At 42.5% G+C, this 22,955-nt stretch overlaps 1 protein-coding gene across 6 annotated transcripts in view; it reads left to right on the top strand.

Annotated features, from left to right (window-relative positions):
• LOC128698449 (carbohydrate sulfotransferase 11-like) overlaps window positions 1-22,955 on the top strand; it is a 174,503-nt gene that overhangs the window by 28,538 nt on the left and 123,010 nt on the right. The window contains exon 1 of one of the 6 annotated variants that reach the window (XM_070096826.1): window positions 6,483-6,595. The exons of the other annotated variants lie outside the window; for them this stretch is intronic. The gene's annotated coding sequence lies outside the window, so the exon portion shown is untranslated. Of the gene's footprint in view, window positions 1-6,482; window positions 6,596-22,955 lie in introns of those variants that run through there. 6 annotated transcript variants of the gene reach the window in all.

The raw sequence follows: 22,955 nt of genomic DNA, 5'->3' as shown, positions 1-22,955 counted from the left end.
TGTTCCTCACGTATCTTAGCTTGTTCCTCACATATTTTAGCTTGTTCCTCACGTTCCCTATCCTTTGCGCTTTCCTCAAGTTCTCTTAATTTAACTTGTTCTTCATGTACTCTAGCTCTCTCCTCACGATCAAGTCTATCACGCTCCTTTTTGTCTTCTCTCTCTCTTTATAACTGTCTTTCTTGGATTTCTCTCTCAATTCTTTCTCTTTCCTTTTTCTCTTCTCTTTTGATTCTCTCTCTCTCCTTTTCTTCTTCTCTTTCCCTTTCTGTCTTTCTTCCCTCTCAATTCTCTCTCTTTCAAGTCTTTCCTGGATCTTAGCACTAGTGAAAGATTCTAAATTTTTCCCTGTTTTCCTAACTTACTTGCAGCGTTCATCCAAAACTGGTATTCATCCATACTTGCAAGAATAACTTAAACTATCAGGGGAAATGAAACGGGTATTAAAGAAAACGGAGGGTTCAATTCCTGCTCCGCTCAAACTGTAAATAAACCAGAGGGCTCGATCCTACTTCAATTAAACAATATGTATTAATTAAAACAAAGGGTTCTATGCAGGCTCCGAGCAAACAGTAAGTAGAATGGGGTCACTTGACCATCCACTCTTCTCACCAACAAATCAAGAGTGCCCTATGACAGTTCCCTTGATATAATAAAGAGCTCAATGAAACAAATTGTCACTGGAAAATCTCGGGTCCCTAGAGTCTAATCCTCCAAAGTGTTTCAAGCTCACACAAAAATAGATGACAGAATTAACTAGTATTCCTGCCTTGACTTGACTTACAATAAATTGAGACTATAACAATCACCAAATCTTTTTAATACCTATACTGTAGTCCTACCATAGAGAATGATTACTCATGGCTGGTGGTAACCGTCTGTGGTATGCGGCATTGAAGTTCCAATGGTAGATTCGAGATGGAGTTGAATCTTGATTCAGTCGAGTTGATCCTGGCAAGGTCGCCACATGTGAAGGCTTACTCAGCCCTGTAACAACTTCAGACAGTATTACCCAGGCTGGCTCCTCCTCAGGAAAATTAATGAATAGAAAAAGAAATAATAACAGACAAACATAAACATTATTATATAGAAAATATAAAATATAAAACACTTAAAAATGAAATATTAATCCTACATTAAAGAAAATGAAAAATGAAAAATATAAATAACTGAATTCAACGCTAATATAAAACTTGGGTGTCTGGTGTTGGTGACACTGTGTTGTTGAAATTGTAGTCGTTGCTGGTGATAGGGGAGGGGGTTGCAGGTGTTGGTTACAACCCACCGGTTCGTTCTTCAGAGTATAGCCATGAGTATTATATCCCGATGACAGGAAAGCAGGTTCTTTACCACTGCAATGATGAGGGGTTATGTCCTGCAATTTCATACAGGTGCACAGACAATTAAATCCAAAAAGGGGAAGTCTCAGGACGTTAGTCCATCTCCATCAGTTCTGCTCGTTGATTGGCAGGTGACCCTCTCTGTCATCCAAGCTGGAAAGATAGACAGGTTTCCCACTGCTTAAGAAATCACTCTCCATGATAAGTACAATACCTAAAAGATGTGGTGATTATTACAACAGTCAACCTAGAGCAAGACTGAAAGGACAAAGTTTATTATTGGTCAAAAGTGAAACTTTCAACCAATAAAACCACTAGAATACATGGCAGGCATGTACTTACAGTAGTGCTGGGAGCTGTGAGTCTAGTGATTACTGTTTGGACCGGAGCCCTACACGTCACCTTTCGGGGGGGGGATAAGAAGGAGGGGAAGGGATAGCGGGAGCTAGACTGACCCTACCTTAACAAGCAGCTGGCAGTCAAACTATCACTTTTGGGGTGGGGGAAAAAAGGCGGGAATAGCGGGAGCTTGACTTACCCTACCTTAACAAGTAGCCAGCAATGAAACTATTGTTACTATATATTCCCTCTCTACTCCTATCTATTGAACTTTTCCCTAACAAAACTCATGCCTTTGCTATCCTTTCAGACTACTTGGGCTGTACAGACACTTTTCCTACCATCCGTTGTTATATTAGGTCTAAATGGTTCACAGGTTGGTCCAAAACCATACTAGCTCCAATCACTTCTTGCTCCGTACTAAAAGGTATTGTAAAAGGTGCCATTCTTCCTTCTGAGGTTGACCTTTCATCACCAAAGATGGACATAAGTTTTTCAGCTCCTCTTCCTGTAAAGTCAGAAAAGCCCCTCCACAGTTCAGATGAGACAATGTCTCTTGATATTCATGTGGAGTTAGAAACCGGTGATACTACTCTCGAAAGCAAGATAGTAGAATCACCGGTTCACTTGTTAGATGAAAGTGAGGATATCACCTCCGATACTATAAATGTCCTGACTAGGGCTCAAACAAAAGCCCAGGCTTCTCCTACTGTCCATCCTTTGATTTTCTCTGACTCTAAGCCTTTAGATATATCTAAGGACTCCTTTGTCAATTTACAACGTAATTGCCCTTCTTTTCAGAATTGCCATAACGCAGCTAGCAAAAATCAAGTTATCCAAATGAAAAACTTTTCATATAAATTTGAATATATTAAAGGTATCATGCATTAATCGGTATTCAAATTAAATTCAGACGAGATAGACTATTCCATCTTAGTTGTTCCAAGTCAATGCAGAGAGACTGTTCTTAAAAGGCTCATGACCTGCCAGTGGTCGGACATTTCTCACATCGTATAACCTTGAATAAAATTAGGGAAACTATTTTTTGCACTAAATGTCCTCAGATATCACTACATATTGTAGATCATGTAAAGTTTGCCAACTGTCATCCTCCCGAGGTACCAGGCGAGTACCTATGGTCAAAATGCCAATCTTTACGGCACCGTTTGAAAGAGTAGCTATTGACATCGTTGGTCCTTTATCACCACTTTCATCTGGGGGACATAGATATATTTTTAACATTAGTTGATTATGCTTCGAGTTTCCCTGAAGCCGTACCCTTAAAGTCCACAACTACTACAAAGGTGGCTGAAGTGCTTTTGTCCATCTTCTCCAGAGTTGGCATCCCTAGAGAAATTTTGTCTGGCCGTGGGACACAATTCACATCTGAATTAATGCAACATCTCTAAGAACTTCTGGGAGTGAAGCCTCTCTTCACAACACCCTATCATCCCAGCTGTAATGGGAGGACTGAGCGCCAGCATTCGGTTCTCAAGTCCATTTAAAGGAAACTTTGCTCCCATAAACCTAAGGAGTGGCATCGTTACCTACCCTGTGCTTTGTTTGCCATGAGGGAAGTTGCCAGTGACTCTTTGGGGTTTTCACCATTTGAACTTCTCTATGGTAGACAGGCCAGAGGTCCATTGTCCATCCTTCATGACTTATGGACTAATGAGGAGGTGAATACTGAGGTTCAGTCTTCTTATCAGTTTCTCATTGACCTTAGATCCAAACATGAGGAGACCTCTGACATAGTTTCGAAAAACTTAAGCTTATCAATGGACCAGTACAAAACCTATTTTGATACCAAAAGTCAGAGGAGAAGTTTTAAAGTAGGGAATGAAGTTCTGGTACTTTTGCCTATCAAGTCAAATAAATTATTAGCAGTATGGAAAGGTCCGTATAAGGTATTGAAAACTTGTGGGAAGGTTGATTACCTCATAGAAGTCAAGGGGAAATCTAAGCTTTATCATATCAACATTCTTAAGAAATATTACCGAAGAAATTCGGTTAACTGACTGAATGACTTTGATTTAGTTTCTCCATACAAACTTGATAAGACAACTGATGAGTGTAAGGCGTGCGTAATTGACACCTCTAACGTAGATTATGACAGAGAACTACGTGACTTGGTGACTCTTGAACACACAGGTGCGACAAACATTAATATCAATGAGTCTTTGGATGACCATGAGAAACATGAACTACTTCAATGTGTGGGTAAGTTCTCAGATGTTTCTACGGATAATCCAGGTGTCACCTCCATGGTAGTCCATAATATTGACTTAGTCACGGACAACCCTATCAAACAGAAATTATGCCCAGTTCCAGTTCACCTTAGGGACGCATTTGACCGAGAGGTAGACAGATTATTAAAACTAAAGATCGTTGAACCTTCAGTATCTGCATATTGCTCACAAATAGTCATGGTTAAGAAGGAAGACAATTCATATAGACTTGCTATTGACTTCAGAGGACCTAATGCTGTAAGTCGGTGGGATGGTGAGCCTATGCCCTTAATAGATACCGATCTACACAAATTTTATGACTCTTCTTTCTTTTCAGAGATTGATATTGCACAGGCATATCATCAAGTAATGTTAGATCCTTCATCTAAGCAGTACACCGGTTTTCCTACACACCAAGGACTGATGCAGTATAGAACTATGTCCTTCAGTTTGGTAACTGCCTGTGCTACCTATGTGAGACTGATGAGAAAGGTCTTGGGTAATATGCCAAATGTTTTATTTTATTTTGATGACATTTACGTAATGACATCCACGTGGGGCAAGCATATCCAAACATTAACATCAGTTTTACGTAGGTTGGGCTCACATGGCCTCACTGCCAAGCCAAAGAAATGCTTCCTTGGGTATAACAAAATTAGATATCTCGGATTGATTCTTTCTAATAACTCTTTGCAGCCTCTACCCAGTAAGATCAAAGCTTTATTAGAGTTTAAATTCCCCAAAACCAAGAAGTTCATGCATAGCTTTCTTGGTTCTGTAATTTTTTATGCACGGTTTATCCCCAACATTACCGATCTTACAGGCATCTTATCTGACTACCTTAAAAAGTCTGTGAAGGAACCTCTTGAACTTTCCAACATAGCTCGAGAAAAGTTTAATGAACTTAAGAACATCTTTTCTAAAGACCCTATACATAAGATTCCAGATATTAATAAGCCATTTTGTTTAAGAACTGATGCCTCCAATACCAGCCTAGGTGCAGTGTTACTACAGTATCATGATGGTACACCCTTTCCTGTATGCTTCCTAAGCCAGAAACTTCTTCCTGCAGAAGCGAGATACTCCACCATACAAAGGAATGTTTGGCCCTTGTGTGGGGTATCTCCAAACTTAAATTTTATTTATTGGGAAAAAGAATTCATTTTAGAGATGGATCACAAGCCTTTGATATACCTAAAAACTTTTAAAGGAAGCAACAGTCGCCTCTTGAGGTGGACACTGGCACTCCAAGCTTTTAAGTTTCATATTGTGTATATCAATGGTTCATCCAATTATTTCTCTGACTGGTTAAGTCCTGACAGTCAGTAGAAGATTTGGTACCTTACGTGACTTTCCTGGTTTAGAACTTTTTCCTTGCCTATTCTTCTTATATTCCTTGACTATAAGTCTTGGCTTGGGGGAGTGTGAGGGAAAAGTTCAACATATAGGATTAGTGAGCGAGTATATGGTGACGATAGTTTAATTGCCAGTCTGCTTGTTAAGGTAGGGTCAGTGTCTAGCTTCCGCTATCCCCCCCTTTTTCCCCACCCGGAAAGGTGATGTGTGGGGCTCCAACCAAATGGATAATCACTTGACTCACAACTCCCAGCACAACTGTAAGTAAAAGCCTCTGCTCCTGTTTTTAATGGATATATTGGTTAAAAGCTTCACTTTTAACTTTGAAAACTTAGTTCATAATGCCTTGACTTTCATGAGTAACATGCTTTTAAACCCTTACCAGTCTTTTAAATACTTTCCTTATCATGGAGAGTGATTTCTCAAGCAGTGGTTAACTTTTGTCTCTAGCTTGGAATGTCAGCTTGGGTCATCTGGCAACCATAGAAACAGTGCTGAAGGAGACGAACTTCACATGAGTTCTGGGACGTCTCTTTTTATCTACATACCTGAGTGTAGACAACCCCAGGCAACTACCCCTCATCTTTGCAGTGGTGAAGGACCTGCATTCCTAACATCTTGACGGATTATTCAAGGCTAGACACTGTGACGAACTAGTCGTTGGGTTGTCACTCAACAGCTGTGACACCCCTACATCCTCAGCAACGGCTACAATTTCTACAAGGTGCAGAGTCAACAACATCAGACACCCCAGTCTAACTGTATATATTAGCGTTGATATTTAAATGTTTTATATTTTCAATTATAACAATGAAGTGTTTATATTTGTATGTTATTATTCTTTTTCTATACATTAATTTTCCTAAGGAGGAGCCAGCCTTGGTAAGACCTACTTAAGATCTTACAGGGTTGAGTAAGCCTTCGCACTCCCTACCATCCCCTTCAAGCTAGTAAACCAGCAAATCCAGACCAGCAACCTCACATCCATCGAGCCACCTCGACAGACATAAGAGGGGGTAAATAAATCATGGAACGGGGTGGGCTTGAAACCATGGCAGGTGATTCTGAAAACATGATGTGAGACATTTCTTATTATGTTGCTACCTCCTGGAACCGATAGTCAGCCTCTAAAGATACCTCTGTCACCTTGAGAACATCCGAAGTCTCCCTCCAGAACTCCGGAGAGCAGCTCAGCACATCATCAGATGATCCACATTCAACGGAAAACAGCGGTAACACTGAGGGACTCGACGGTATGGGACGGACCACGATCCCTTTTACTTCATCCCTGGAGCTGTAATTTGTAAGGGGAAATCCCCAAGGGCCAAAAGGGTAAGAAAGGAAGGGAAGGAAGGGAAGGGTTATGGTGGGAAAAGAAGGGAAGGAGCGTGGAAGGGAGGGGTTGGATCAATTAGATTTGATCTGAGGAACTAGACAAAAAGATCAGGTTCTTTAATATTTTTATTTACTACAAATACATGTACAAAGTATACAGACCATAGCTGACATCAGTGAAGTACTACTGTATAGAAAGCCCCTTGTTATGCATAGCATTTCGGGTAAATCAAGTCAGTGTCCCAGGATGCGACCCACACCAGTCCACTAACACCCAGGTACCCATTTTACTGATGGGGAACATAGACAACAGGTGTAAAAAAAAAAACACACACCAAGTGTTTCTACTCTGGCTGGGAATCGAACCCAGACCCTTGCCATGTGACGCGAGAGCTTTAGCCACCAGGCCACGAGCACCGGATCATTTTCTTTACATCAATGAACCCCTTGAGAAAGTGTAGAAAGTAATTTTAGTGGATCTTAACTTGTATAGCTAAACTCTTATGGAATTTATATTTTATTTAAAAAAAAAATCTTTGTCAAAGACATTTAAACGTATTTAGGGTATTTTGGGGTTGCTGAATTCGAAAATGGCAGTAGGTTTTTCAAACTGGTTCTAGTTTGTGAAATATTGCATCTCTCAACAGGAAACTAAGCCATAACATGTATATATAGTGACAATTTGTATTTACAGACAGTTTTAATAAAGATTAATATTTTATTTTTAAATAATTTAAAATTTAACGACAAGAGTTGCGTCACCAACGGCTACGTAACAATATTGTTATTTTTATTTTGTTATTATTTCCAAAGAACCATCAGCTCTTCACGAAGAGTCTGCTTGAACAGTCCCAGTGCATTTTGTTACAGTTGTGGAGAATACTCTTTGCAAAGACAAAAAAAAAATCATAGATTTTCTAAAAGAAGCTTAAACTGGTTATTTTTGAGTGTTGTTTGGAGAACATGACAAATTATGGGCTGCCAATATGGTTTGCAAAATCTGTGTAGAATTCTTATGACTGTGGAAAAATAAGCAAATTATAAGTTTAAACTTGGGTGTCTATGATGTGGAGAACCATCACAACGATTGTTATTTATTTCTGTATGGTGAATGTGAATGGTTTCAGTGGATGCAATAAAGGGATCCGACAAGGTTGTCCAGTATCCCAAGTATTGTTTGCAGTTACTGAGGAACCATTTTATAGGTCAGTTCGTGAGTGTTACAAGGTTCACTAAGTGTAGGAGGACGTGTCTTGCCGAGTGTAGTTGTGTATATCGATGATACATTATTAATAAACCAGGAGTTTAACGTGAGTTGTGGAATAGAGTAAATATGTATGAATTTGGAACAGGGTTGTGCATTAATCTCCATAAGATCAAAATAATGGGATTAGGTTTGTGGATGTATAAGAGTGATAGGCAGAACCTTTTATATTTTGTGGTGTATATTTTGTGGTGTATATTTTGTGGTGTATATTTTGTGGTGTATATTTTGTGGTGTATATTTTGTGGTGTATATTTTGTGGTGTATATTTTGTGGTGTATATTTTGTGGTGTATATTTTGTGGTGTATATTTTGTGGTGTATATTTTGATAACGATATGGCGAAAGCCAGAGAATGTAACTATGAATTTAACTATGAATGTAACTATATTATCGCTGACAATAGTCAGGGATAATATGTTAAAGAGATTACAAACTTTGAGGAATACCAGGTTAAATATGTTTCAGAGAGCGGTAATATTTAAAACATTGTTTTACTCAAAAACATTGTATGTACCCATTGTATATCCATTGTTGGAAACAGTAGGAGGTTAAATATTCTCTGCTATATTTAAGTATATGTGGGGTAAGAAAAGTGGAATCGATAGACTTTAAACCCCATTAACCACCATCAGTCACACAGTATATATGCTGGGGCAAATTAGGTCAGTGTCCCAGGATGCGACCCACACCAGTCCACTAACACCCAGGTACCCATTTTACTGATGGGGAACATAGACAACAGGTGTAAAAAAAAAACACGCCCAATATTTCTGATAGTTGAGTTTAATCAACGTTTTTAGTGATTAATGTATTCTGGTCTGGTGGTAAAAAAGACTGTCGTCCTGCCTTACATGATCATATACATAGCATGGTGCATGTCTATACCTTGACGAGTATACCTGGAGGGGGTTTTCGGTGGTAAACGACCCGCAGCCCGGTCTGTAACCAAGCCTCGCGGTGGATCAGGACCTGATAAACCAGACTGTTCCTGCCGGCCGCATATAAACTGACGTACTAACCACAACCAGGCTAATCAGGTGCTGACTTTAAGAGCCTGTCCAGCTCCGACTTGAAGTCACCCAGGAGTCTATTGGTAATACCCCTTACGGATACAGGGAGGCAGTTAAACAGTATTGGGCTCCTGACACTTATTATGTTGTCTCTTAGCGTATTCGTGGCAGCCCTGCATTTTATTGGGGAGATGTTGCATCTCCTGCCGAGTCTTACTTTCGTAGGGAGTGATTTTCGTGTGCAGATTTGGGACTAGTCCCTCTAGGATTTTCCAAGTGTATATTATGATGAAGCTTTCTCGCCTGCGTTCCAGGCAGTACAAATCAAAGGACTTCAACCGTTCCCAGTAATTTACATGCTTTATTGTACTTAAACACGCCGTGAAAGTTCTCTGTATATTCTCAAGGTCTGCAATTTCGCCTGCCTTGAAATGGGCCATTAGTGTATATTCTAGCCAAGAGAGAACAAGCGATTTGAAATCATCTTGGACTTGGCATCTCTAGTTTTGAAGGTTCTCATTATCCATCCTCTCATTTTCCTGTCAGATGTGGTAGAAACATTGTGATCTTCGAAAGTGAGATTCTCTGACATTATCACTCCCAGGTCCTTCACATCAGTTTCTCGCTCTATTGTGTGGTTGGAATTTGTTTTAAACTACGATACAGATTTTACTTCATAGTGTTTTCCATAGCGGTGTATTGAAAATTTGTCTTCATTGAACATCATATTGTTTGCTGAGGTCCATTAAAGATATGGTTGATGTCCGCTTGGAGTTTTGCGGTGTCTTCGATGGAGGTCACTGCCATGCAAATTCGGGTGTCATCCGCAAAGGAGGACAGGGTGCTGTGGCTTACATCTCCGTCTATGTTGGAAAAGATGAGGAACAGGATGGGAGCGAGTACTGTGCCTTGTGGAACTGAGCTTTTGAGTGTCGCCGTCTCTGACTTGACCCTGTTTACTATTACTCTTTGTGTTCCATTTGTTAGGAAGTTATAGATCCATCTACCCACTTTTCCTGTTATTCCTTAATTACGCATTTTGTGCACTATTGCACCATGATCGTACTTTTCAAAGGCTTTCGCAAAGTCTTTGTATACTACATTTGCATTTTGTTCGTTCTCTTGAGCAACCAAGACCATGCCATAGTGGTCCAGTAACCGGGAGAGACAGGAGTGACCTGCACTAAACCTATGCTGCAAAATCGCCACTCATCTAGAGTGGCGATCTTGCTTCTTAGATCCCTTTCAAAGATTTTTATGATATAGGACGTTAGCGCTCGGGGCTAAAATATTTTTGACTAGTAATGAACTGGTTAAAGCCTTAATGATCCTAATGCAATTAATGGGTTTTACACCCAACTGACCAGCCTTAGTTTAACACAACAGACTCAGATGTGGTTTGGTTCCTAATTTATCATCATTACTAAATTTACACCTTCAACATTTCTGTTTTACGCTGTCTAGCCACTCATTAACTGAATATTTTATGCCTTGCGACTGATATTTAATGTTCTCTATTCTAATTGTTTTAATACACGGGCCATCTCCCACCTATGTAGGGTCACTCGACAAAAAAAAAGTAAAAAACACTTCATAACTTTTTTTTTTATATTTAGTAATTTTGAGTAATTTTAGTAAATGACAGTTTTCATAAAAGCGAGTTAACTTAATAATTATTTTTCACACACGGTAATATCGTGTGCAAAATAAACAATGTGCAACATTTGGGAATTGTTATTAGTAGTGGTTTCGATCACCAGGAGATTTATAAACTACTGCTCCTGGCGAGTGAAACCTATCCAAGTACAAGGTTTCTGAAGTCGGACATTTCTCTGTTATATACGAGTGCTAACTATATATGAGGCAGTTAAAAGAGGCGACAGTAAGTCGAGATAACAGAGCTGAAAAAATAGTTTGTTTTTAATTATATCAACGTTTTTAGCTGTTATTCAGAGCCTTAAATATCTAAATCTTAAATAAATCCCCGGCCTGCACAAGCAATAGGCTTCAAGTTGACCTGGATGACCTTCATGGGTTTAGTGCTTCCCCTTGACAACATGATAATTCCTACTCATCTCAAGGTCACTTGAAATGCTAGTCAACAGATAAGGTAAACCAGATATGTTAATATCAGTAGTATGCAGCTACATGCCAGAGGTAACCAGACCTGGGAACATCCACACATGTGGCTACATATCTTATCCTTCACATGAGTAAATTTTACAGATGATACAGCTTCTTGTTCATCCCATGTCAATTTTGTTGATGGTAGAGCAGGGGCATAAATAATAGGATTAACAGAAATTCATATGGATTTATATCTATCTACTATTGTCTTATCTGATACAACCCAGTTTAGAATGTCTGCTTAAAATATATTTCATCTTATTTTCATATCACAGAAAGTTATTGTAATATATCTATATTTCTCAATTAGTGGAAATTTAAGCAAATAGTGTTCAAGAAAGTGACAGTAAGGCAGACCACAGAGGTACTTGTAACTAAACCTCAGCCTGTATACTAACTACATTATCAGTCAGTCTGTTCACTCTATGTGCTGCTCCTTAAACGTACTTATCTACGTTCAAGTTATCATAGTGAGTGAAAGATCTACTCAGGTTTCCAGCTACATTCCTGACATTCACTTTCATTATTTACTTCTTTCCTAATGTTATTTCTAATGCGAGACACAGACAATTAAGTGTGCAGTATATAGGCCCAGTTGTTAATTTTTATGCTTCTACATAACTCCTATCGTTCTTATCCATGGAGATGACAACATGAGTAAGTTTATTCAGGCATACTGGGAGCGCTTGAAGTTCCTGAACCTGTATTCCCTGGAACGCAGGCGGGAGAGATACATGATTATATACACCTGGAAAATCCTAGAGAGACTAGTACCGAACTTGCACACGAAAATCACTCACTACGAAAGTAAAAGACTTGACAGACGATGCAACATCCCCCCAATGAAAAGCAGGGGTGTCACTAGCACGTTAAGAGACCATACAATAAGTGTCAGGGGCCCGAGACTGTTCAACTGCCTCCCAGCATACATAAGGGGGATTACCAACAGACCCCTGGCAGTCTTCAAGCTGGCACTGGACAAGCACCTAAAGTCGGTTCCTGACCAGCCGGGCTGTGGCTCGTACGTTGGTTTGCGTGCAGCCAGCAGCAACAGCCTGGTTGATCAGGCTCTGATCCACCAGGAGGCCTGGTCACAGACCGCGCCGCGGGGGCGTTGACCCCCGGAACTCTCTCCAGGTAATACACAGTACAGTTACATAGATTATCATACATAGCAGCATATGTGTAAAGAACCTGGGATAACCCAAAAAAAAAAAAAAATCCCTGCCAATAGACTCCTTCTTCGATCCATCATTAAATACAATTTGAGTTATATTATTACTGACAGTTAAGCGAGAAAGTTCTTCTTGGGCAGTTGCCTTTTGAAGTGATTTAAGAAAGAGTATTATGAATTATTATTATTATTATTATTATTATTATTATTATTATTATTATTATTATTATTATTATTATATGAGCAAATCACCTGCAGGAGGCTTGCAGGGTCTTACAATTGAATTATCACCTGCAAGCAATTTGGGTGAGGTAAGTGGGACTTAAGTCACAGCAGGTCGCTGAACTGTTACTCCCTCGATGCCCAATTCACCCCTTACATTAAATTAATAATTATAAAATAACCAGCTACTCTGGTAAATTAAAGTTGTGTGGGCTGTATATGATTAGGCTTGCCGGGTACACAAAATATAATTGGTATTAACACTTACCATTTAATTACTAAAAGACACTTAATGTTGATGGAACACACCCTAAAATTACCCTAGCAGATAGGATTTACTATGGCCAATGCAAAAAATACTGTACGTTATGGGTAAGCATCACTTAGCTAAGGTGTATTGTTGAGGAGGATTCATTGAAGTCCTCTATTTTGTCGTCCTGATTGCCGAATTGTAAGGGTTTTCCACAGTATTTATCCCAGTTCTTCAGCAGGAACGTGTCAGCAATTTCTAAATTACGGATTGAGGTCGATATACACCAACTGACCTTCGAGAACGCCTGATTACATTGCACAATTCAGTCCAGTGTTCACACAATAAATTCAATATGGCGTCTCCCCCCCTCCCCGGCGTCCCTCTGCAGCTGTTCTACCCCCCTTACTCGAAATTTCTCGAAAGAGTCAAATCAGCATCATATTTTATTACACAATTATTATATTACTAATTTATATCTTCTACATTTAGGAAATTATGTAAAAAAATTTCCACAAAGGGATAACTAGTGATGAACTTTTAGGAAGTAACTTTCAGTTATATTCATTGAAATATCTGGAAATCCTCTTTGACCCCAGCATGTCAGGAGAAACGATAGGTTACTGTGTAGTAAAGAGAGCGAATGCTAAACTTAACTTATTCTACAGACAAGCTCAGTGTTTACCTACCGAGGCTCGGAGGACCCCATGTCTAGTTCTTATACAATGCCATATAGATTACTCTTGCTCTTTAGGGTGTTTTGCCTTGACAAGAAAACTGAAAGACAGACTACAAATCACCCAGAATAAAATGGTGAGGTTCATCCTGGACCTGGGACCAAGAGTGCATGTAGGCCAGGACGAATTACAACTGTATATGCTCAATGTTAAAATTAGAGTAAACCAACTGAAGTTCAATCACGTTTATAAAATTGTTCACAAGCAGTGTCAGGAATATCTTGCTGCCAAGTTTATCAAGGCTGGGAACCAAAGCAAGTAAAGTAGTAAGGGAAGGGAACACAACTTTGTAGTACCTACAGTCAGTGGTCGGGCTTCAAACACCTTTTATTGTACAGTAATAAAGGAGTGGAACAGACTGCCTGCACATGTCTAAGTCTGTCATAGCATGAACCAACTCAGGAAGAGTAGCAAAAGGTACCTAATGAATGACGGTACAGAAAGGAAGAGTGATTTCTTGTATAGCTGACATACATGTAGTACCTATTAGTGGAGACTCGTTCATAGGAGCTGCAGAGCTGCAGTCCCCCCAGATGCCCACTGCCAGACGTATGACTTCATCAACCTTATGCTAAAATATTTTGCAACTGACAAATATATTACAGGAAAAAATCTGCTGTATGTTGTTTTCAATGTATTTTTAAGCGAATTTTTAATTTTTATGTTTAAACAAGAAAGTATTAGTGTGAACTGATCGTCTCTTTAATATTAATGTAAATAACTCAGTATACCTTGTTCCTAATATTATTATTTTTTTTATTATCACACTGGCCGATTCCCACCAAGGCAGGGTGGCCCGAAAAAGAAAAACTTTCACCATCATTCACTCCATCACTGTCTTGCCAGAAGGGTGCTTTACACTACAGTTTTTAAACTGCAACATTAACACCCCTCCTTCAGAGTGCAGGCACTGTACTTCCCATCTCCAGGACTCAAGTCCGGCCTGCCGGTTTCCCTGAATCCCTTCATAAATGTTACTTTGCTCACACTCCAACAGCACGTCAAGTATTAAAAACCATTTGTCTCCATTCACTCCTATTAAACACGCTCACGCATGCCTGCTGGAAGTCCAAGCCCCTCGCACACAAAACCTCCTTTACCCCCTCCCTCCAACCCTTCCTAGGCCGACCCCTACCCCGCCTTCCTTCCACTACAGACTGATACACTCTTGAAGTTATTCTGTTTCGCTCCATTCTCTCTACATGTCCGAACCACCTCAACAACCCTTCCTCAGCCCTCTGGACAACAGTTTTGGTAATCCCGCACCTCCTCCTAACTTCCAAACTACGAATTCTCTGCATTATATTCACACCACACATTGCCCTCAGACATGACATCTCCACTGCCTCCAGCCTTCTCCTCGCTGCAACATTCATCACCCATGCTTCACACCCATATAAGAGCGTTGGTAAAACTATACTCTCATACATTCCCCTCTTTGCCTCCAAGGACAAAGTTCTCTGTCTCCACAGACTCCTAAGTGCACCACTCACTCTTTTTCCCTCATCAATTCTATGATTCACCTCATCTTTCATAGACCCATCCGCTGACACGTCCACTCCCAAATATCTGAATACGTTCACCTCCTCCATACTCTCTCCCTCCAATCTGATATTCAATCTTTCATCACCTAATCTTTTTGTTATCCTCATAACCTTACTCTTTCCTGTATTCACCTTTAATTTTCTTCTTTTGCACACCCTACCAAATTCATCCACCAATCTCTGCAGCTTCTCTTCAGAATCTCCCAAGAGCACAGTGTCATCATCATCTTATTTTATTATAACTACTTTTCACATAGCTCAGTTACTTAGCTGTTTTAACTTATTAGGTTTAAATAATAAGATATTACAAGAATCCTAATGAAAATAAGTCATTTTGCCTGACTTTTCTGGGAATTATCCTGGGTAATATACACATATACTGCTACACACCAGAATCTGTGTAACTGTGTTTATATGTACCTGTACATAAATTTATGCTCTAGTTGTCTACCATGATTCACTTCGTACTTGTTATGAAAATAATTATGAGTGCATGTTTTCACAACCCATTTAGATCTATGTTAATTTTCTTCAAGACATTTAGTAAGAATTATAGTGTCAGAGTCTGGTTCACTTCTTAACATTGTAATACTCTTGTTATGGCAAGATATATGTAAGATTTAATGCAGCTGATGCTTTCACCTTGTATACAGACTGGTGAGACGTCGTTTAAATGTCAGTTTGTTCGTCTTAGATAAAGAGTTTTTGCTCTCTTAGAAATTGTTCATAATTATATGTATTTCGGTTTTTGGGTGATCTGAGAGAGGTATCCCGTATTGTGTAGCTCCAGCACCATGTATGTCACTGCGCGAAAGGAATAGTGCGGAGTGTAGCGTAAGTTTCTAATGCAATTAAACTCAAGTATTGAATATTTCAATTTAATTAGAAGACGTTTTTGCAAGTTATCACATAACAATCCGTCATCTTAAGAAACTTTTCCAACTGTGATTGTTGGGAAACAGTCACGGAAATTGTCACATCCTTGAACAATTTTTCTGAACTAATTCCCTGATTAACTATTTTTTGGCGGCTTGGGAAAAAATGTACAATTATTTGCTTTTTTTTCTATAAATTGTGGCCAGGTAGGGAACGCTCTCGCTTCACACAGTGAGTGGCCGTGGTTCCATCCCCGGCACGGGTGATAACATTAGGACGTGTTTCCTTAAGACACCTGCTGTCCATGTTCACCCATCAGTAAAATAGATACCTGGGTGTTAGTGGACTGGTGTGGGTCGCATCCTGGGACACTGACCTAATTTGCGGGAAATGCTCAGCATAACAAGCAGCTTTCTATATAGTTGTATGTGACTGATGTCAGCTATGGTCTGTATACCTTGTACATGTACTTGTATACCTTGTACATGTACTTGTATACCTTGTACATGTACTTGTATACCTTGTACATGTACTTGTATACCTTGTACATGTACTTGTATACCTTGTACATGTACTTGTATACCTTGTACAAGTGTTTCCTGATGCGGATCTGAGTCCTATTATATATTTATCTAATCTTATCTGAACATTTAGTTTTCTACTGTTACAGAACTTTCATATATATAATAATATAAATGAAGGTCATTCTAAAATTATTTTGGTCAATCTTCTTTTCCTTATTAATACACATAATTTTATCGGAAAGCTGGAATGAAAACGAAACATAAATTTTAAATACTTAGGAAAATGCAAAATATTCGAGACTGCTTTAATTAATGTTACTCGACTCACGAAATCGTAATGACACGATTGCAAACAAACCATACCACGGGTGGGGTTAGAACCCGCGATCAGAGAGTCACAAAACTCCAGACCGATGCGTTAGCCACTGGACCAGCTACAATAAGATTCATCCAACTAACCTATGCTAACCTTCCTATGGTGTAGAAATATACCTAGTTAGATGAATTTTATTATAGTCAGCTGGTCCAGTGGCTAACGCGTCGGTCTGGAGTTTTGTGACTCTCTGATCGCGGGTTCTAACCCCATCCGTGGTATGGTTTGTTTTTTAATGTTACTCTCAGTTCTTTTATATGAGTAAGTCATATAAAAGAAAACGATTTTCATTTACCCCTGAAGAGGAGCTAATCTAAAATTATCTGACAATTTAATCTCGTAAATTATTTCTCTTAATGCTATATTGCCGATATCATTATTAATAACTAAAATAATGATATTGTGATGTATACTATTATCTGCCCTTATATTGTTAGCTATGTTTATAGGTAGGATGTTTATTTTTAGTTATTAAGGTGCAGTATCTACATACCGCTTCAGTCAGGAATGGAATCGTATTGTGCTGGACTATTTTCAGTATTGAGCTGGACTCTGTTTCAGCAATGAGGAAAGTTAATCAACCCATATAGAGGATCTGTTAATGGTCCCTGGTATGGTCGGCAACGCCATCTACTCGTCTCTGACTCACAGTGATAACTGGTTATTAGTTGAGATTTCGGTCTGTCTATACTTTAACTTAGACTTCTGGCTTTAAGGATCATTGTGTTTTAAAGGTAATGTATATATTATCTCTTCTGGTATCTAATACGAATCTGTCTTGCAAGCTAGCCCCTGAGCAGGAGCTTCCATATACTTCCTGACACACTAGCCTCTGTCTTACAAGCTAGTCCCTGAGCAGGAGCCTGCACACACTTCCTGACACACTAGCCTCTGTCTTACAAGCTAGCCCCTGAGCAGGAGCTTCCATATACTTCCTGACACACTAGCCTCTGTCTTACAAGCTAGTCCCTGAGCAGGAGTCTGCATACACTTCCAGACGTCACTATTACTGGTAAATCTTCTAACGTTAATACTTTCTTATGCCATCCACTTGATGAGCAGCTTACCCTTGCTGGACTGATAGTAGTTCTGTCCGTCCACCCACTGTGATAAACCAAAATCGGCCAGTTTGACGCAGTCGTGAGGATACACCAACACTTTTCTAGCAGTATGTCTCTGTAAACAATTTTTTTGCTTTCCAAGTAGGAGAGAGCTGTGGAGAGCTAGAAGGTGTAGAGCACTATTAGAGTGGCCATGTAGAGTCGATCTTTGATGCAGAGGAGCCACTGCCGCCGCCTCTCTTGACTTCTCTCCCGGTCTCAGAGCCGTGTAGCGAGCTCCCGCTGCCGGACCCGCTCACTTCTTCAGTGTTCCAGAGGGAAGTGCTGGTGTTGTTGACTAGGCGACATTATCCGTCCATAGAGTCGGCAAGACTCTGGTGATGCTGGGACAGATGGCGCTCAGGGCATCTGCCGTTCCCGCTACCTTGAGCTGGACGAGTGTCTTACGTAACTCTGTCACGTTCTAACCAACTTGAATCAGTCTGACTCTTCTCTCATTTATCTCATTAAGAGAGCACTTTCTCCCACAGAATTTCCTTCACTTGATATTTTGTGTTTTCACGCCATTCTCTGTAATCTCTAGAGACTACTGTACATGAAAATCCAGGAGGTCAACACTTTTTGAGACACTCAAATCACCTCGTCTGGGACCAACAGTCTTACGACAGTCAGATCACATTACTTCCGCATTCTGATGTTAGGCGAGAGCGACTGATCCTCTTGGCTGTGTTTGCATCCTTTATGCACTGAGGATCCCATATGATTAGCTGATTAGGTATCTGCATAAACGAGCATGTAAACAAGTGTACCTAATAAAGTGCACACCCTGTGTATGTTACTGTGTACAACACAGCGGGACTGGGGTTTAATTCTCGGCACGGGTGACAAGTTAGGTATGTTTCTTAAACCTGCTGCAGCTTTTCACTTTGCAGTAAGTAGGTTCCTAGGTGGCACTCATTTTATATACATCACAAGCAATAAGTAGGTACCTGGTTGTTAGCGGCACCTGATGTCTCAGTTCGCCTATCAGTAAGTGGGTATCTGTGTGTTAGTCACCTTACACCTGCTACCCCAATTCACCTAGCAATAAGCAGGCACCTGTAGTTAGTCAGACCTGATGCACCTGTTCACTTACCAGTATGTAGGTACATGAGTGTTAGTCACCTTACACCTACTGTCGCTATTCACCTAGCAGTAAGTAGGAACCTTAATGTTAGTCACTATACACCTGCTGCCACTATTTACCTAGCAATAGGAAGACACCTGGATGTTTGTCACCTTACACCTGGTGGTGGTGTGCTTGTGGCGGTGCTCGTGGTGGTGTGCTTGTGGCGGTGCTCGTGGTGGTGTGCTTGTGGCGGTGCTCGTGGTGGTGTGCTTGTGGCGGTGCTCGTGGTGGTGTGCTTGTGGTGGTGTGCTTGTGGCGGTGCTCGTGGTGGTGTGCTTGTGGCGGTGCTCGTGGTGGTGTGCTTGTGGCGGTGCTCGTGGTGGTGTGCTTGTGGCGGTGCTCGTGGTGGTGTGCTTGTGGCGGTGCTCGTGGTGGTGTGCTTGTGGCGGTGCTCGTGGTGGTGTGCTTGTGGCGGTGCTCGTGGTGGTGTGCTTGTGGCGGTGCTCGTGGTGGTGTGCTTGTGGCGGTGCTCGTGGTGGTGTGCTTGTGGCGGTGCTCGTGGTGGTGTGCTTGTGGCGGTGTGCTTGTGGCGGTGCTCGTGGTGGTGTGCTTGTGGCGGTGCTCGTGGTGGTGTGCTTGTGGCGGTGCTCGTGGTGGTGTGCTTGTGGCGGTGTGCTTGTGGCGGTGCTCGTGGTGGTGTGCTTGTGGCGGTGCTCGTGGTGGTGTGCTTGTGGCGGTGCTCGTGGGGGGTGTGCTTGTGGCTATGCTGGCACTGGTGTGGTGTTGGTGGTGTGCCGGTGCTCGTGTGGTGTTGTGGTGTGGCGGTGTTGTTGTGGTGTTGGTAGTGTGCTGGTGTGGCGGTACTGGTGTGGCTCTGGTGTGGTGTAGGTGGTGTGGCGGTGCTGGTGTGCTTGTGTGGTGGGGCGGTATTGTTGTGGTGTTGGTAGTGTGCTGGTGTGCCGTTGGTGCTGGTAATGTAGGTACTGGTGGTGGTGATGTGCTGGTGGTGCTGGTAATGTAGGTACTGGTGGTGCTGGTAATGTAGGTACTGGTGGTGCTGGTAATGTAGGTACTGGTGGTGCTGGTAATGTAGGTACTGGCGGTGTGCCGGTGATACTGATAATGTAGGTACTGGTGGTGCTGGTGGTGTGCCGGTGGTGTGCTGATGGTGCTGGTAATGTAGGTACTGGTGGTGGTGGTGTGCTGGTTGTAAGATAAGAAAATTTTTGTTGGATTTTTAACCCTGGAGGGTTAGCCACCCAGAATAACTCAAGAAAGCCAGTGAGTTATCGAGGGATTGTCTGTCTTGTTTCCATCTGTCTTGTCCCCCAGGATGTGACCCACACCCAGGTACCTACTTGCTAGGTGAACAGGATGTGACCCACACCCAGGTACCTACTTGCTAGGTGAACAGGATGTGACCCACACCCAGGTACCTACTTGCTAGGTGAACAGGATGTGACCCACACCCAGGTACCTACTTGCTAGGTGAACAGGATGTGACCCACACCCAGGTACCTACTTGCTAGGTGAACAGGATGTGACCCACACCCAGGTACCTACTTGCTAGGTGAACAGGATGTGACCCACACCCAGGTACCTACTTGCTAGGTGAACAGGATGTGACCCACACCCAGGTACCTACTTGCTAGGTGAACAGGATGTGACCCACACCCAGGTACCTACTTGCTAGGTGAACAGGATGTGACCCACACCCAGGTACCTACTTGCTAGGTGAACAGGATGTGACCCACACCCAGGTACCTACTTGCTAGGTGAACAGGATGTGACCCACACCCAGGTACCTACTTGCTAGCTGAACAGGATGTGACCCACACCCAGGTACCTACTTGCTAGCTGAACAGGATGTGACCCACACCCAGGTACCTACTTGCTAGGTGAACAGAACAACAGCAGTAAGAAAAGGCGTCCAATGTTTCCACCCCTGCCGGGAACAGAACCCGGACCTCTGCGTGTGAAGCGAGAGCCAGCCAGACCACGGGGCCTAGTAAGTTTATTCAGGTATACACAAATACAGTTACATATCATACATAGCAGCATTTGTGTAGAGAACCTAGGGTGGTGGTGTTGCTGGTGGTGGTAGTGGTGGTGGTGGTGGTGGTGCTGCTGGTGGTGGTGCTGCTGTTGGTGGTGGTATGCTGGTGGTGGGGGCGGAGGTTGATTTGCTGGTTGTGGTAATGGTGGTGATAGTAATGCAGGTACTGATAATGGTGGCTGAGCTGATGGTGGCACTAATGGTAGTGATAGTGATGGTGGGAGAGGAAGTGCACTTGCGCACTCTGGCTGCACTTACTGTCCTCCACCATAAGGCCATTGTTTTACCGTTTATACCGATGCAACCATTCATTACTCCGCAAAACTGACAGAATTAAGAGAGTTCCAGAATTCACGTTGAACAGGAAGGTACATTTACAATAAAGGTATCTTGAGAGGTACAGGAGAGGCGGGAATTATAGCAGGGAACCTTCCAGTGCAGGGAACCCTGAAGAGCAGGGAACGTCCCTGTGCAGGGAACCTTCCAGTGCAGGGAACCTACCAGTGCAGGGAACCCTCCAGTGCAGGGAACCTTCAAGTGCAAGGAACCTTCCAGTGCAAGGAAACTTCCAGTTCAGGGAACCTACCAGTGCAGGGAACCTTCCAGTGCAGAGAACCTTCCAGTGCAGGGAACCTTCAAGTGCAGGGAACCTTCCAGTGCAAGGAACCTCCCACTGCAGGGAACCTTCCAGGGCAGAGAACCTTCCAGGGCAGGGAGCCTTCCAGTGCAGGGAACCTTAAATTGCAAGGAACCTTTCAGTGCAAGGAAACTTCCAGTGCAGGAAACTCCCAGTGCAGGAAACCTTCCAGAGCAGGGAACCTTCCAGTGCAGGGAACCTTCCAGTGCAGGGAACCTTCCAGTGCAAGGAGCCTTCCAGTGCAAGGAAGCGTCCAGTGCAGGGAACCTTCCAGTGCAAGGAATCTTCCAGTGCAGAGAACTTCCAGTGCAGGCAGCCTCCCAGTGCAGGGAACCTTCCACTGAAAGGAACCTTCCAGTGCAGGGAACTCCCAGTGCAGGGAACCTTCCAGTGCAGGGAACTCCCAGTACAGGGAACCTCCCAGAGCAGTCCCACCTTCCAGAGCAGGGAACCTTCCAGTGCAGGGAACCTCCCAGTGCAAGGAACCTTCCAGTGCAGGGAACTCCCAGTGCAGGGAACCTTCCAGAGCAGGGAACCTTCCAGAGCAGGGAAACTTCCAGAGCAGGGTACCTCCCAGTGCAGGGAACCTTCCAGTGCAAGGAACCTTCCAGAGCAGAGAACCTCCCAGTGCAGGGAACCTTCCAGTGCAGGGAACCTTCCAGAGCAGGGAACCTTCCAGAGCAGGGAACCTCCCAGTGCAGGGAACCTCCCAGTACAGGGAACCTCCCAGTGCAGGGAACCTACCAGTGCAGGGAACCTCCCAGTGCAGAAAACCTTCCAGTGCAGGGAACCTTACAGTGCAGGGAACCTCCCAGTGCAGGGAACCTTCCAGTGCAGGGAACTCCCAGTGCAGGGAACCTTCAAGAGCAGGGAACCTTACAGTGCAGTGAACCTCCCAGTGCAGGGAACTCCCAGTGCAGGGAACTCCCAGTGCAGGGAACCTTCCAGTGCAGGGAACCTCCCAGTGCAGGGAACCTAACAGTGCAGTGAACCTTCCAGTGCAGGGAACCTCCCAGTACACCTCCACCTAAAACTGATACCCTTATTCACCTAGCAATAAGTAGGTACCTCGGTGTTAGTCACCTGATGCCACTGCTCATCTACCAATGAGTCAATACTTGGGTGTTAGTACCTTACAACTGATTCTTTTATTCACCTAGTACTAACTACCTTGGTTAGTCACCTTACATTAGGTCCCACCCTGATCACTTAGCACTAACTACCTGCGTTAGTTCCCTTACATCAGGTCCCCTCTGATCACCTAGCAATAACTACCAGGGTTAGCCACCTTACATCAGGTGCCCTCTGATCACCTGGCACTAGCTACCTGGGTTAGTCACCTTACATCAGGTCCCCTCTGATCGCCTAGCACTAACTACCTGGGTTAGTCAT

Source organism: Cherax quadricarinatus, chromosome 55, assembly GCF_038502225.1.
Source record: "Cherax quadricarinatus isolate ZL_2023a chromosome 55, ASM3850222v1, whole genome shotgun sequence".
In the NCBI taxonomy this organism is placed as follows: domain Eukaryota; kingdom Metazoa; phylum Arthropoda; class Malacostraca; order Decapoda; family Parastacidae; genus Cherax; species Cherax quadricarinatus.
Note: the sequence above shows the minus strand (reverse complement) of the source record. Positions and strands in the feature narration are given on the sequence as shown.